Source organism: Macaca nemestrina, chromosome 6 (genome assembly GCF_043159975.1).
Source record: "Macaca nemestrina isolate mMacNem1 chromosome 6, mMacNem.hap1, whole genome shotgun sequence".
Lineage (NCBI taxonomy): Eukaryota > Metazoa > Chordata > Mammalia > Primates > Cercopithecidae > Macaca > Macaca nemestrina.
Genome location: NC_092130.1, coordinates 116769515 through 116784759, shown reverse-complemented (window position 1 = coordinate 116784759; position 15245 = coordinate 116769515). Strand labels below are relative to the sequence as shown.

General features: G+C 40.9%; 1 protein-coding gene and 1 long non-coding RNA gene across 5 annotated transcripts in view; one reads left to right on the top strand and one right to left on the bottom strand.

Moving 5' to 3' along the window:
* Positions 1 to 11637, bottom strand: part of LOC105499423 (uncharacterized) — a 58056-nt gene extending 46419 nt beyond the window's left edge. Inside the window, exons 1-2 of one of the 3 annotated variants that reach the window (XR_011624980.1) lie at positions 11548 to 11605; positions 3803 to 3925 (exon numbers count right to left, since the gene is read on the bottom strand). This is a non-coding gene — a long non-coding RNA (uncharacterized lncRNA). Of the gene's footprint in view, positions 1 to 3802; positions 3926 to 11528 lie in introns of all 3 variants that reach the window. The other 2 variants (XR_011624978.1, XR_011624979.1) reach the window with 2 other exon arrangements.
* Positions 1 to 15245, top strand: part of LOC105499424 (RAB3C, member RAS oncogene family) — a 292548-nt gene that overhangs the window by 155493 nt on the left and 121810 nt on the right. The gene's annotated exons all lie outside the window — the stretch shown is intronic.

Below are 15245 nucleotides of genomic sequence, written 5' to 3'. Positions count from 1 at the left end.
AGCGTGCTCAAGGTATTCTCCTTCGTATGTTAGCTTTTGAAAATGTGAACCATGAGTGTAAAATGGCCATGTGTTCTGTCCAATGACAAAATTTACCTGATCACGAGGTGTTGCCTTCATATATTAAAGCTTGTGAAGGCATTGGATCAGACACCCACAAAGCTATTCTGTGGGCATGAGCCATGAAGGACACCAACCAAACTAGTCCCACTAATTCTTTTCTTAGAGCCTACTATAATTGCGGCCAACTTGGTCATAATCGAAAAAATTGCACTGTTAAAAACTTAAAAGCAGCCAAGCCGGCTCAACAAACATGGCCAAATGCTGCTGCTACTGTTTGCCCACGTTGTTGCAAAAGTAAACTTTGGGCAAGTAATTGCTGCTCTAAGTATGATATAGATGGAAACCCCCTGCCACACACCAGGAAAATGGGGAGCGGGGCCAGTCCCAGGCCCCGACATCAAATGGGACACTTCAGACTTAGACCAACATTGCGTTTCCGCTTCAGGCAGTCCCAACGCAACCCCCAGCACAAACATACTTACCTACAGCCAACCCAAATGGGTCCCAGCCTTTCCTTCTGTCCCAGTACAATGCTTGTCCACCTCCACTGTAGGGGGCGGGGTGATTGATCTCTGTAGTACTATTACTCTGTAGTACTAGTACATGTAGTACTCAGTACAAAGCATGAAGGGATTACTAAACCCCTCCCAGTTACTATAAAAGAAAACAGGGCAGGTTTAGGTTATCATTTTTAGTGGCGGCCGCTGCCACGCCTCCTGATCCTATGCCTTTACAATGGAAATCTGACACACCCGTTTGGATTCCACAGTGGCTGCTCTCTAAAGAAAAACTGGAGGCTTTAACTCACTTGGTTTCTGAACAGTTACAACTTAGAAATGTGGAACCTTCTCTTTCCCCCTGGAATTCTCCTGTGTTTCTAGTAAAAAAGAAATCAGGCAAGTGGTGGATGGTAACCAATTTAAGGGCCATTAATGCTGTAATTAAACCTATAGGGGCCATTCAACCCGGCATGCCTGCCCCTGCTTTAATACCTAAGAATTGGCCTCTCATAGTTATTGACCTTAAATTTTTTTTTTATATTGCGTTACATAAATCGGATTGTGAAAAATTTGCTTTTGCTGTCCCATCTATCAATAATCAGGAGCCTGCAGCTCGTTATCAATGGAAAGGACTTCCTCAGGGAAAGCTGAATAGCCCGACAATCTGCCAGCTTTATGTTGGGCAAGTGCTTTCACCAGTTCGAGCCCAATTTCCCCAGGCCTGTATTCTTCATTATGTTGATGCTACTTTAATTACTGCCCCCACTGATAAAGAATTAATTGACTGTTATCAAATTTTGAGCCACAGTTTTACAGAGACTGGATTACACATCGCTCAGGATACAATTCAACAGGCACTCCCGTTCAATATTTAGGAATAGTGGTCGATAAACAACGTATTCAACCTCAAAAAGTTCAAATTAGGAGAGATTCTTTGAAAACTTTAAATGACTTCCAAAAACTTTGGGGTAACATTAATTATTTAAGACCTACTTTAGGTATTCCGACCTATGCACTGTCTAACTTGTTTTCTACTCTGTGGGGAGATTCTGATCTCTGCAGTCCCAGGACTTTGACCCCTGAGGCTTTATTAGAACTGGAATTCATAGAGGAAAGAATCCAGACCGCCCAGTTATCTAGAGTACAGCCGTTTCAGACTTTTCAGCTTCTGGTTTTCGCTTCATTACACTCCCCTACTGGACCAATAGTTCAACATAATGATTTAGTGGAGTTGTTTTCTTCCTCATTCTGTGTCAAAAACTTTGTCTGTTTATCTGGACCAAATAGCCATGTTAATTGGACAGGCCCAGTGTAGAATACTTCAAATTTCTGGATTTGATCCGAATTTATTTGTAGTTTCTTTAAATCGGCTCAAAGTTCAAACTGCCTGTCAACATTCCATAGTGTGGCAAATTCGCTTGGCTGATTTCATTGGCATCATTGACAATCATTATCCAAAGAACAAATTGTTTGATTTTATAAAAATGACGTCTTGGGTGGTCCCTCAATTAACCAAAGATCAGCCCATCCCTGAGGCTGTTACAGTGTTCACTGATGCTGGTTATGTAGGTCCTACAGACAAGCTTATTTCTACCTCTTATACTTCTGCTCAAAAGGCAGAGTTAATTGCTGTGATTACTGCCTTACAGGATTTCCTCAAACCTTTAAATGTTGTCTCTGATTCTGCTTATGTTGTACATGCCACTAAAAATCTAGAAACTGCTACTAGCAAACATATTGATAATTCTGAATTGGCTTCATTATTTTCAAGGTTACAACAGGCGGTTCGCCAGCGTAGACACCCTTTCTATATTACACATATTAGATCTCATACCACTTTACCAGGACCCATGTCTGCCGGTAACCATAAAGTCGATTGTTTGGTCTCTTACAACCCAAGAAGCTCAGGAGTTCCATAATCCCACTCATGTCAATGCTGCTGGATTAAAAGATAAATTTGCCCTTACCTGGAAACAGGCTAAGCTTATTATTCACAGCTGCCCTCAGTGTCAGGTCTTTGTACTTCCAAATCAGGAAGTACAAAGCGTTAATCCCAGAGGCCTAGCTCCTAATGCTTTATGGCAAATGGATGTGACTCATGTTAGCTCCTTTGGCAGACTGTCATATGTACATGTTTCTGTAGATACCTTCTCGGGTTTTGCCTGGGCTACTTGCCAAACAGGGGAAGGCACGGCCCATGTTAAAAAAAAATCTGTATTCTTGCTTTGCAGTTATAGGGCTTCCATATCAAATAAAGACAGACAATGCCCGTGGATATGTTAGTAAGACTTTTGATTTATTATGCAACAGTGGGGAATTTCCCATATTACTGGAATCCTTACAGTCCTCAGGGACAGGCTGTGGTGGAACGGGTCAATTGCACTTTAAAAACCCAATTGTCCAGTCTGAACAATGAAAACATGATTTAACTACCCCCTACTCCCAATTACATTTGGCATTGTTTACTTTAAATTTTTTTAATGTTCCTAAAGATAATGATCTAACTGTAGCCAAATGCCATTATACAGGCAAAAAATTCTCTCCAAACGAAGGCAAGCCAGTGTTATGGAAAAACTCCCAAACCAACACCTGGGAACCTGGCACAATTATAACGTGGGGAAGAGGATATGCTTGTGTTTCACCAGGAGATCATCAATCCCCTGTCTGGGTGCCCACCAGGAGACTCAAGCTTCGGGTAAATACTGACAACGAAAACTACAGGGAAAAGATGTCCGTGTCAGAGACTGCCCTCAGATGTGGTGAGATCTGTGCCAACTCCTCAGAAGCAGGCACCCCAAATCACAATAGGTGTGATTCATTCCTCTCTGATGGCAATGGAGACCCATCTAACTAATCCCACTTCTAATTACCTTTCTTTTTCTCCTTACAAACCTAAAAATCTCACCATTTCTATTAGCCTAAAAATAACATCCCTCTGTTCTCTTCCTCCTTCAGCACTCAATCTCGCTTGCACTAGGTTTTATTTAATGATTCTCCTCCTTATACTTTCTGTCTCACCAGTTTCCTCTCACATTGATTTAACTGCTGCACAAAATTATTCTTACTGGGCTTATGTGCCTTTTCCTCCACTTATTCAACCTCTCACCTGGATGGATGCTCCTGCAGAAATCTGCACTAACAATAGTGTATGAATGCCTGGAGCTACAGATGATCATTGCCCTGCTCAACAGGAGAAGAAGGCACTGCATTTAATGTTACCATGGGTTATAAATACCCACCTCTGTGCCTTGGACATGCACCTGGTTGTATCCATCTAGAAACTCAAGTCTGGGCTGCTTATCTTCCAGATAGATCAGCTACAGAGGAACGAGGACATTTGGTCTCTGGCCTCTCCCTTTCTCCTTTAAAACAAATGAAAGGGGGAAAAATGGGAGATACCCCATACTTTCAATACAAACCTGCAGGAAAACCACACCCTAAAAATTTTGAGGGCCCATCTAAAATTTTAATTTGGGAAGATTGTGTTAACTCACAAGCAGTAATATTAAAAAGTGACTCATATGGTTTAGTAATAGACTGGGCACCAAAGGGCTATTTAAAAAACAGTTGCTCCTCTGGCGGAAGGGAATGCCTGGAGGCTACTTATTTTATTTCTTATCGGGAGAAGAGAATCATCGTTCTACTTTGCATAGGAGGTTCAGCTCATTCTTTACCTTAAAGTGGGAAGATAAAGGCATTACCCTCCGCCCCCCGAGGCCTCATGTGATACTCCCCATTCTGAGCCTGGAACACCCCGAATTTTGGAAATTGGCTATTGCCATGTCTGGATTGTGTGTATGGGAAGGGGAAACTATTCTGTCTGTTGTCCCTGCTACAGAGCCTGGCACTTAGTGGCTGCTCAATATTCATGGAATGAGTGAGCAAAACTACATAGAAAATGCAGACCTAGTGAGGTTATCTTAATTAATTGGGGTGTTTTATAAAAATCACAGGGATGTTAGATGGCTATAAACAATCACACTGGAAGCTGCGATGATGCTTACGATGTGCTTCAGACTTGTCCATGTGGTAAAAATGTGTGTCATCATGGTCCTTAACTAGGCTAATTTGCCAGATATCAGTTTGCTTAAATCTGCAGTTTGTTAAGGAGCATAGAGTTGTAGAGGCCAAGGCAGCAGTCTAGTGGCTCCATGGATTTGGGAAAATAAAGGCTACTTCTTTTTTAAAAATGCAGTATTCTGTGTCTGGATCCCCCAGCAGGGTTTGATTTAAGAAATAAATTAATGAATGATTTGTTAGAGAGATAGGTCCTAAATAGGCTTAAGTAAGTGTAGAAATACCAGGTCACCACTGAAAACTTCACTTCCTTCGAAGTGAAAGTATAGAAATACCAGGTCACCGCTGAAACTTCACGTCCTTTCTCAAATGGGTTGTGACCAGAGAGTTTACTGGGTTTCAATTAGAACGTGACCTCCAGTACACGGCCAGGCTCTTTCTAGCACTGTGACTCAGGGTCTGTACCTACTGCAGTGCATTTGAACTTGACTTAAAATCTTCTCCATCCCCGATTTTACTATCTTTCTGTTCTAAGTATGGCATGGCCACAGGCTGCTGTATTTCCTGTAGAAGAATATCATTGGCTTATCTCCCCCTCTCTTATTTATTTACATTCTGCTTTTTATGATACAATGAAGAACTATAAATATAGACGTTTTTTAAGAGCAGGAAATCTGGTAAGCAGATTGATATTTTTTAAAAAATCAGAGACTGAGGATAAAAGTTTAACAATCTCTTCCTATCCGTTTTAAATAATTCATTTCTGTGACATTCAGGGTACCATTGCAGATGTGCTGAAACTGGAATGCAATTTCACCTTCAAATGTTCTCTTCTGCAGTTTTTTCTTTTTCTTTCCCCTCCAAAGCTATACAGTGGTCTTAAATTAAGGTGACTTCATGTTAAATATGAAAGTTAGCCTGCTAATAGCAACTAAGATGTGAGGAGCAATTGCTAAGCCTCTGTTCTGAGCTTTCTAATCTGGCTCAAGACTCCTGTCGACTAAAAGATCAGTTCTGTGTCACAGCTCAGAGGGGGCAGTGGTGGGAGGAGAGCACAGAATTCTGCCCCCAGACTCTTACCACCACCCTACACTGGACCGCAGGGAGTCTCTTCTTTCTCCCAGGATGTTAATGATGCATTTGTTATTGCTGGTCGGACCCAACCATAAAACATTATTTTTGTGCAAATAACCCAACTTAAACTCAAATCTATGTTTAGAAGATAGAGGGCTCCTAATCCTCAGCCCCTTCAAAAACAAAAACTCAAAACGCCCTGTTTCCTCCATTGCCTTTGCATCTCAATAAATGACATCTCCATCTTTCTGGCTTATCAGCCTAAAAGCTTTGGAGTTAATCTTAAGTCCTCGTTTTCTCAGACTGCACACCCAGTTCTTCAAAAAATACTGTTATATCTTGGGTCTGATTTCAAAACACAGTCTATTCCCAGTATCCGTGGCAGTTATACCCTATAAAGTTGCCACAGACACTGAATTAGCAAATACTGAATTATTGTCCCAGAAGGGAATTACAGGGCTGTTGTCCTGCAAGCCTGCATCACATTTCGCCAACTAATTAATACATGACTATGTTTTGTCTGAGTTTCTACAGAAATATACCTTATTTAATATATACAGTTGATTCATTAACATTGAACTCAGGACCAGCTGTTCTCTGACTCGTGCCCGAAAGGTGCTTGTCTAACCCATGTTTATTCTATGCGAGGCCCATCACAGTTTTCTTTGCTCAGGAACAGCAGACAGCACTTCAGCACTCTACTTGAGGGCTATTTAAAACAGCAAAGTCACCTACAACGAGCACAAAAAAATACGAAAAGCATGGCACTAAATACACTGTGAAAGGGCACTCGTTTACAGTGTGAGCAGGGCCTTGTTCAGACTTACTTGGGAACATGTGTGTCAGACAATTCAGATTTCTCACTGCTCTGAGCATGTCTGCAGCTATCCATGAAAGCATCATGGGTGTTGATTTTGAGGTTACAAATCAATTTTAGCAAACAGGTGAATTTGCAAATTTGGAATTTGTGAGTAATGAGACAAACTGCAGAATTATAATTCCCACCATTTTTCACCACGTCTACTGCATATTAGTTTGCTAGGGTTGTTGCAGCAAAATACCACAAACTGGGTAGACTCAACAGCAGAAATATATTATCTCACAGTTCTGAAGGCTAGAAGTTGCCAAAGTGTCCACAAGATTGATTCTTTCTGAGGGCTCTGAGGGAAAATCTGTTCCGGGACTCTCTTCTAGCTTCTGGTAGCCTCAAGCAGTCCTTGCCTGTAGAGTGCATTCTCCTTTTGTCTTTGAGGGAGGATAAGTAGGACTAGGAGGCCCCACTGACTTGCCCCCTTGGGAAGCCCGGTGGGCCCCTTTCCCAGCAGACTCCACACCTCTTGCACCCCCGTGCCTCAGCACCTAACTCTTTTGCAAGGTAAGCAGTCCTAAAGTCCCCCAGCAAACTGCCAGATTGTTACACATTGCTAATACCCAGTACAGGAAAGGGAACTAGAGCCCGTTATTCCTGAGATAGCTTTCCCAATCTCCAGCCAATCAGCACTGAATGCCCAGGAAACTACTAGCTGCAAATTCCGGCCTTGTGAGAGCCAGGGGCTTCTCTAGGGTCCTGGATGTACACCTAGGCTCTTCATCAACAAAATTTTTGAAGTTTCATGTTTCTATAGGAATTTATCATTTTTAGCTAAGTTTTCAAATGTGTTAGCACGTAGCCCTTTGTCATCTGGGCCCTTTCCCTCCCGTGTACCTCCAGCTCCTGCAGCATTGCACCATTCCTAGCCACAACCTTAACAGCACGCAGGGCCCTGGAGTCTAGGCCCCATCTTCCTGCCTTCCTGTCTAGTCTCCAGATTTAGCTCATAGTAACCTTTCCCTAATTTTAATAGTAAAAATCACACCCCTAGGTGGAGATTTTATAAGCTAATGATACATGCGATATGTTTTCAAGCATGTAGATATTGAGCACATTCTCCAACTGCAGGTCCTCCTTTGCATACTTGACCTCACCAGTATTTTATGAATATGCACATACAGCTCCCATAAAAGGAATTCCTCTTAAGGCACTAGCTGCTGTCTCTCCCTCTGAGCAACCCGCTCGGCCTCAGAGTCTACTTTGGCTTTGCAATAAACCTCTTCACCTACTCTTACTTTGGACTTGCTGTCAAATTCTTTTGTGTGGTGAAGTCAAGAACCTGAAGCAGCGCAGCCGACCGAAAACATCTTCACATTGTCTTTTCTATATATAAGTCTCACTCTGTGTCCAAATTTCTACTTTTTATAAGGACCTAGTCATATTGGATTGGGGCCTACTCTAATAACCTCATCTTAACTTCATCTGCAAAGACTATTTCCAAATAAGGCCACATTCACCAGTCCTGGGGTTATAATGTCAGCATCTTTTGGGAGGACACAACTCAACCCACAATACGCTGCTGCCACCTGGTTATGCCACCATCATCTCATCTACATTGTTGGAACCGCTTAACTGGTCTTCCTGCGTTTACTACTGGTCCAGCCCCCAGAATCTTCCCAGGACAGCAGCTGGAGTGAGCTTTTAAAACTGTAAATCAAATCTTGTCACCCTTCTGCTCCAAAGCTTCACAGCATCCCGCCTCTCCTGGATTAATGCCAAAGCCATTACAATAGCCTACCAGACCCCGTACAATTTGCCCACTGCTTCTCTACCCTCGTCTTCTGCTGCTTATCTTCTCCACGTGCCGCCAGTTTAGCCACACCGGCTTCTTTGCTATTCCTAGAACATTCAAGACTTGCCTGTACCTAAGAACATTTGCATCTGCTGTCCCACTGCCTGGAAGTTTTTTCCCTCAGACACCCTTCTGGTAGCCCCCATCCCTCCTTCATGTCTTCGCTGTAATGTCACCTTCTCAGGAAGGCCTTCTTTTCTTCCCCCAACCTATTTCTTATTGCAACCTTCTGCAGTCCTTTCTATTCCCTTTCTCTGTTTTATGTCTTTTTCATAGCATTTATCGCCCTATGAAATATATATATAATTTATTTATTTACTGTGTAAATAAGAATGCAAGCTGCTTGGGACAAGGATCTCTGTCCGTTCTATGTGGTATTATATTCTCTGTGCCTAGAATAGTCGCTGGCATGTACTAGGTATTCCATAAATATTTCTTGAATGAATGACCGTATGAATGACAGAACAAGAATTATATAAGACTGGATCTTATTCACTTTGTATCTCCACAGTCTAGCATAGGCCCAGGCACATATCAATTATATGTTTTCTACAACAAAAAAAAAATGATGACTGAGAGCTGGAATAGTATCAGATCATTATGATGAAAACAAACCAATGCTTTCAATTCAAATCACACATGGAGGCACTGCTTATTTTACCAGAGCTTTGCTTATATGAGACTCTTCTTCTTCCCAGTAAGATGGAGAGAATATGTGGGTAGGACTGATAAAGAGAAAAAAAAAAAAAAGTGTCTTATCTTACATAGTAAGTAATGTGACTTAAAGTTACCTGATTAGTTACTGTAGCACATTCTTTCCCTAAAACAGCGTTTTATTTTTTGGATGGGGGTATATTTGCACATAAGTTAGTGCCAGTGAAGTACAGCACAAATGTCAGACATCTGAAAGAACCAAAGATGCCCTGTAACCTGATGAGAAATGTCTGCTCATTTCTCCGTTCAAAGTTTCTCTTACTGTTTTGGTTTCCAGCCAGGGTTCTCTTGGTTTTTTTTCACCCACTCATACCTTCATTTGCTGCACTTGGTTCTGGCTTGTCTCAATAAATTCCCCAGGCTGAACACTGAGAGAGAAAATAGCTCCATAAAGAATGAAGATATGTGAAAAAAAGAGTAAAGCCCTGAATTAAAGATGTCTTAGTTAAGCATTTCACTAAGTTTCTGTTCAGACCAAACAGACAAACCTGGGCTTACATTCTGGTTTCAGAAAAGTGTCTGTGTGTGTGTGTGTGTGTGTGTGTGTGTGTGTGTGTGTGTGTAACTCAGGAAATAGCAAATAGCTCAAAACACATGTTAGCAGTTAATGTGCTGGTTATGTATACAGAAGGAGCTAAGAGAATAGAGAGAGACACTTGTCCTCTATGACTTTGTGTTGTGGTCAACTCAACTGTACTTTGGCCTCACTGAACTTCGGAAGTGGTAATATTTCCATAAATATTGACACTACAGGGAAGGCCAGAAGCTAAATTATGTAGATGCAGCCTTACCCAAGTCAGGCTATATAGGGAATTTAAAGATTAAATAAAAGACTTAGACTGTTGAATAAAAGGTATTATGTAAATATGATTGCTATTTGTACTGTTTCACTTGCACTCTGAAAATATACTCCCTCGCAGCTCTTAATATGCAGTTTTGTGTTACAATATTTACTGCAAATACCAGCATTTTCTAGCATTTTTGTTGGTCTCCCTCTATTGCAATATGCATATCCTCTTTTCTTTGAAATTAGTTACTTGCCTTTGAGGGTAGATTTGTCTTAAAGGACAATAATTACACCTGTCACGTAACTCCTCAGACGAAGTTGTGATAAGAGCCTATTTTCTAGTCCTAGATATTCAGCTGGGTTTTGGTTGGCATTATAATGATTGCTTTAAAGCAAATATTGTTGATTATTCTGTTTAGAAAACAGAGTTCTGGGTTTTAAAAAATAACAGTTACATTTATGACTTACTTGAACCTTACAAGTATTTTCAGGACCATCATGAATATGCTCTCCAGCAAGTCTGCTTCCTAACCTCAGCCAATGTGTTCTGTACCTCATGATACATGTTATTGACCCTCATTTTCTATTTGCCCGGTCAGCAAGAAATATGCACTCAGTAACTGCATTGTGAATGAGTAGAAAGGCCAAATCTTCTGAGTCTAAATTGATACGACCCCAGTCTACTCTCTACATATTTTCAAGTCTTTGACATTGTTTGCTAAATGTAGGATTCCTTTCTATAGCTGGAAAATTCTGGAGTCCTTATCTAGAATTTATCTTTCCAGTTCAGTTAACTAAGATAATTATCCTAGTTATCAGTTACAAACCAACCTCGCCTATGTACCCCCTTCTTAAAAACAAAACAAAAAAGACATTAAAGGAAACTAAAAAAAAAATTAGAAAAATAGCACATTAGACATGGGAGTTCACCAGAGAAGATAGGTCATGGTATATGATGTCTGATTCTGTTCATGTCAGAGCCCATATTAAGTATTCTCACATACTGTTCCCTTTCTAGACCATCAATTTTCAAAGCAAGGATAAAAATTATAATGTAAGTACAATAACTTACAAGCAGCCCAAGCATATGTCACAGTTTCTGTGTCCTCAATCTCATGGTGTCTACTTACAGAATAACACTTGGTTCACATTTAAAGCCTATTGTATCCTACAACCTAATTTTTACTTATAAACACCAAATGATTCTTTTTTATACTTTTTCTTTCCATAGCATACTGAAAACAATCATTAGTGAATGGTAGGAGAGGAAAGAGATGTCACAAGGCCTTAATGTATTTTTAGTTGGTTTCCAAACTTTGTTTTAACCAAATACCCTTAGTAATTAAGACTTTTTTGGGTTTAAGTCCCTTTGCCCTCTGGTTTTTCTTGCCTCCTGGTTTAGGTAGCATCTCAGTCTTGTTAGTATCTGGTTGTTGGGCCAGCGATGCCTCCTCTAGATCAGAAGCCAGGCCAGGCAGGGGCCATGTGTAGGCATGGGAGAGCACAAAGCAGTTCACGAGCCCAGAGTCAGCTACTACAGGATTTTTGCTAAGTTTTGGGCTATTGACAGCATCCTGGACCTCACGCCTGGGCCTGAATGAGGCTCTTTCTTAAGTGTTTTTGCAAGTTTGTGTTTTATTTATGGAGCGACTTATCCCTTCTATTCAGAGCAGCCCCACCCAGCCATCCCTTCAGCCTCTGGGCTCCTACCTCTTCAAAGCAGACCCACCTGGTTGGTCTCCATCCTGTGCTGGGAGCCCAGCCACCATGCTCATGGGTATTTTTCCTCATACAGTTTATACCCAGTTATTTATATAAATCTTTGTTATGTCAACTTGTTTGTATTGCCTATTTTGATTATAAAATAAAATATCTTGGCCAGGCATGGTGGCTCACGCCTGTAATCCCAGTATTTTGGGAGGCTGAGGCGGGTGGATCATGAGGCCAAGAGATTGAGATCAGCCTGGCCAACATGGTGAAACCCCATCTCTACTAAAAATACAAAAATTAGCTGGATGTGGTGGCACGCACCTGTAGTCCCAGCTACTCAGGAGGCTGAGGCAGGAAAATCGCTTGAACTCAGGAGGCAGATGTTGCAGTGAGCTTAGATCGTGCGACTGCACTCCAGCCTGGGCAACAGAGCAAGACACCTTCTCAGAAAAATATATATCTTCACAGAAAAAAAAAATCATCAAATATGTGTCTACTCAAAGTTGACTAAACTCAAGATTAGGGACATAGCCCTCCACCAGATTGGCTCAGTTCCAACACCAGCTGCAAATTTGGGAATCCCCAGGGCCACCCTCACTCCTGACCAGCTGTCTACAAATTTGGGGTTTTCTGTGACCCCTTTTAGGTTTGATAATCCACTAGAATGACTCACAGAAATGACTCAAGAAAGCACTAAAGTTATGATTACAGTTTTGTTATAACAAACATACAAATTAGAACGAGCCGAAAAGACAGATAGGCAGGGCAAGATCTGGGAATGTTCCAGAGCAGAAGCTTCTGATGTCCTCAGGGACATTACCCTAATGGCACTGCTGCATGACAATATGCATAGTATTGACAACCAGGGAAGTTTCCCTAAGCTTTAGTGTTCAGAGAAGTTTTATTGGAGGTTCATTACATAGGCATGATTGATCAAATCCTTGCCCAAATGCTTGAACTCAATTTCCAATGCGTCTTCTCTCCTTGGAAGTGGAACTGATGCCACCTGGTTCAAAGTTCCAACCATCTCATCATGTCTTTGGTCTTCCTAACATGGCCAGCTTCCATCCTGAGTCATCGCATTAGCACAAACCATCAGATATGCTCTAAGGGGCCCACCTTGAAGAACAGAGACACTTCAATCACTTGGGAAACTCCATGGGTTTAAAGATTACCTCTCAGGAACCAGAAACCAAGGTCAGCCAAATTCTTTATCACACAATGTTTGTTACATAATAATAAAGTATTATTTATCCATAAATAGTAATCACATACCGCTATGTCCATCTACAGTGCACATCCAGAAACACTCACAGAAAACTAGATGTTAAAAAAAGATAAGTTGGCTGGATGCAGTGGCTCACACCTATAATCCTCGCACTTTGGGAGGCCAAGGCAGGTGGATCACCTGAGGTCAAGAGTTCGAGACCAGCCAGGCCAACATGGCGAAACCCCGTCTCAACTAAAAATACAAAAATTAGCCTGGTGGTGGCAGGTGCCTGTAATCGCAGCTACTCAGGAGGCTGAGTCAGAAGAATTGCTTGAACCGTGAGGCAGAGATTTCAGTGAGCCGAGATAGTGCCACTGCACTCTGGCCTGGACAACAGAGCGAGACTCCATCTCAAAAAAAAAAAAAAAAAAAAAGAGTAAGTTAGAGTTTTTAATATCATTTTCAAGCACCCTTGTATAAAACCAGTGGAAAACTCTCCAGATACCCCACAAAGCTGACAAAAAATAGTGCATACCAACTGAAGCCATGTCCACCTGTCACCCCTGGCCCTCTTAAAACTTTTATTGGCATCTCACTTTCCCCTTGACATTCCTTCCCTCTTTTGCCCTTATTGGCTCCCCCAATTTTGCTTTTCAAATCAGTGGTTTCATTGCCACCAAAGTTAAACATAGTGCTAAGGCCAGTATGACGGGGTCATTTTTATATAGCCCTCATCAAAACACCCATGTCAAAATATCATTTTTTTATTAGGAAGCAATAGAGCAACAAATATTTTGACCTCCTATTCTGTCCGTAACCTCATCTCTGATCAAATTCCTTCAGTCAACTTTAGGCCCTCTCTGAATTTCACAGGGTTTGATCCTAATCATGACATTTTTGGTAGATTTGCCGCCTGGTATTCAAGGAGTTAAGTGTAATAAAAACTAGCTGTGCTCTCCACCCCAAGCCCAGAACTTCCTAATTACATATCAAATATTTAAGCAACTTGAAAACATACTTTGTTATCATTTAAATTATTTCCTTATCATTCTGTTTTTTATAAACTCTGAATTTTAAATATGTATATCAATATGGTAATTTATGTAAATCTTTGCCTTCATATTTTATATTGTGGAAATGAGTGCTTTCTGAATTGACAGAGCAGAGTTTTACATCCTATGACCCTATAAAATGCATTGAAAAGTACCAAATATGATTTCATTTATGTGGCAGATAAGACAGCTTCTTGTGGGAAAAATTTCCTTAAGCTGGGAGGAGAATTTCTTTTTTTAATTTTTTTTTTTAATTCCCTCAATTTAAAGCCAACAAAGATAGGGATCTGGGAGGGAATGAAAGAGGCAGAAAGGAGTGCATGTGACAGCGGAGTTCTTAATTAAAGCTCCATTTTGAGAAGGAAAAGTGGCACCAGGCTGGGGATTCTGAGTCTGGTGAGGAGAGCTGAGAATGCTTTGCAAACCCTTAACTGATGTGCCTTGCCTCAAAGTTAGAGAAATCTAACAGACCCAAATACTGTGCAACCTTGGAAATTTGACAATACTTAACTTTTCTCAGCCTTAATTGACCATCTTATAAATGGCAAAAGAATTCCTAACTTACAAGGTGGCCATGAGGAATAGAGGAGAAAAATCTAATGTACCTGGCATCATGGGGTAGGCATTGTTTTTTGTTTTTGTTTTTAAGATAGTAGTTCACAATCCAGACCACACATTAGGGTCTCCCAGAGATCTTTTAAAGGCATATTTATCTTCTATGCCAATTCAATCACAATCTCTGCCATTGTGACCCCAGCATCAGGATTTATTATTATTATTATTATTGTACTTTAAGTTCTAGGATACATGTGTAGAACATGCAGGTTTGTTACATAGGTATATATGTGCCATGGTGGTTTGCTGCACCTATCAACCCGTTATCTAGGTTTTGAGTCCCGCATGCTTAAGGTATTTGTCCTAATGCTATCCTTCCCCTTGCTCCCCACCCCCCAACAGGCCCCGTGTGTGATGTTCCCCTCCCTGTGTCCATGTATTCTCTTTGTTCAAGTGCCACTTATGAGTGAGAACATAGGGTGTTTGATTGTCTGTTCCTGTGTTAGTTTGCTGAGAATGATGGTTTCTAGCTTCATCCATGTCCCTGCAAAGGACACAGCATGAGGATTTTTAAAAAATCTCTCCAAGTGGATTGTAACACATTACACATAGTCATATTGAAAAATGAGAGCTTTTACCAAGGTAATTTTTTGGTCACATATTATTGGAATTGAACTTTCATGTAGAGTATTAATAAAACATTCTTGGAAAATACACAAATGGATCTTACATAACTTCCTAACCTTTCATATAGCTGGATTTTGCAGAACTATTTTCTTATGCCCTTACCTCTATGGCCAATACATTAAAATTTGGACTGGATCTTAATGTTAATTGTTTGCCAGTGTGTTTTCAGAAATTTTGTGATTCACATAGACACATGGCATAGAGTCTGTGTAT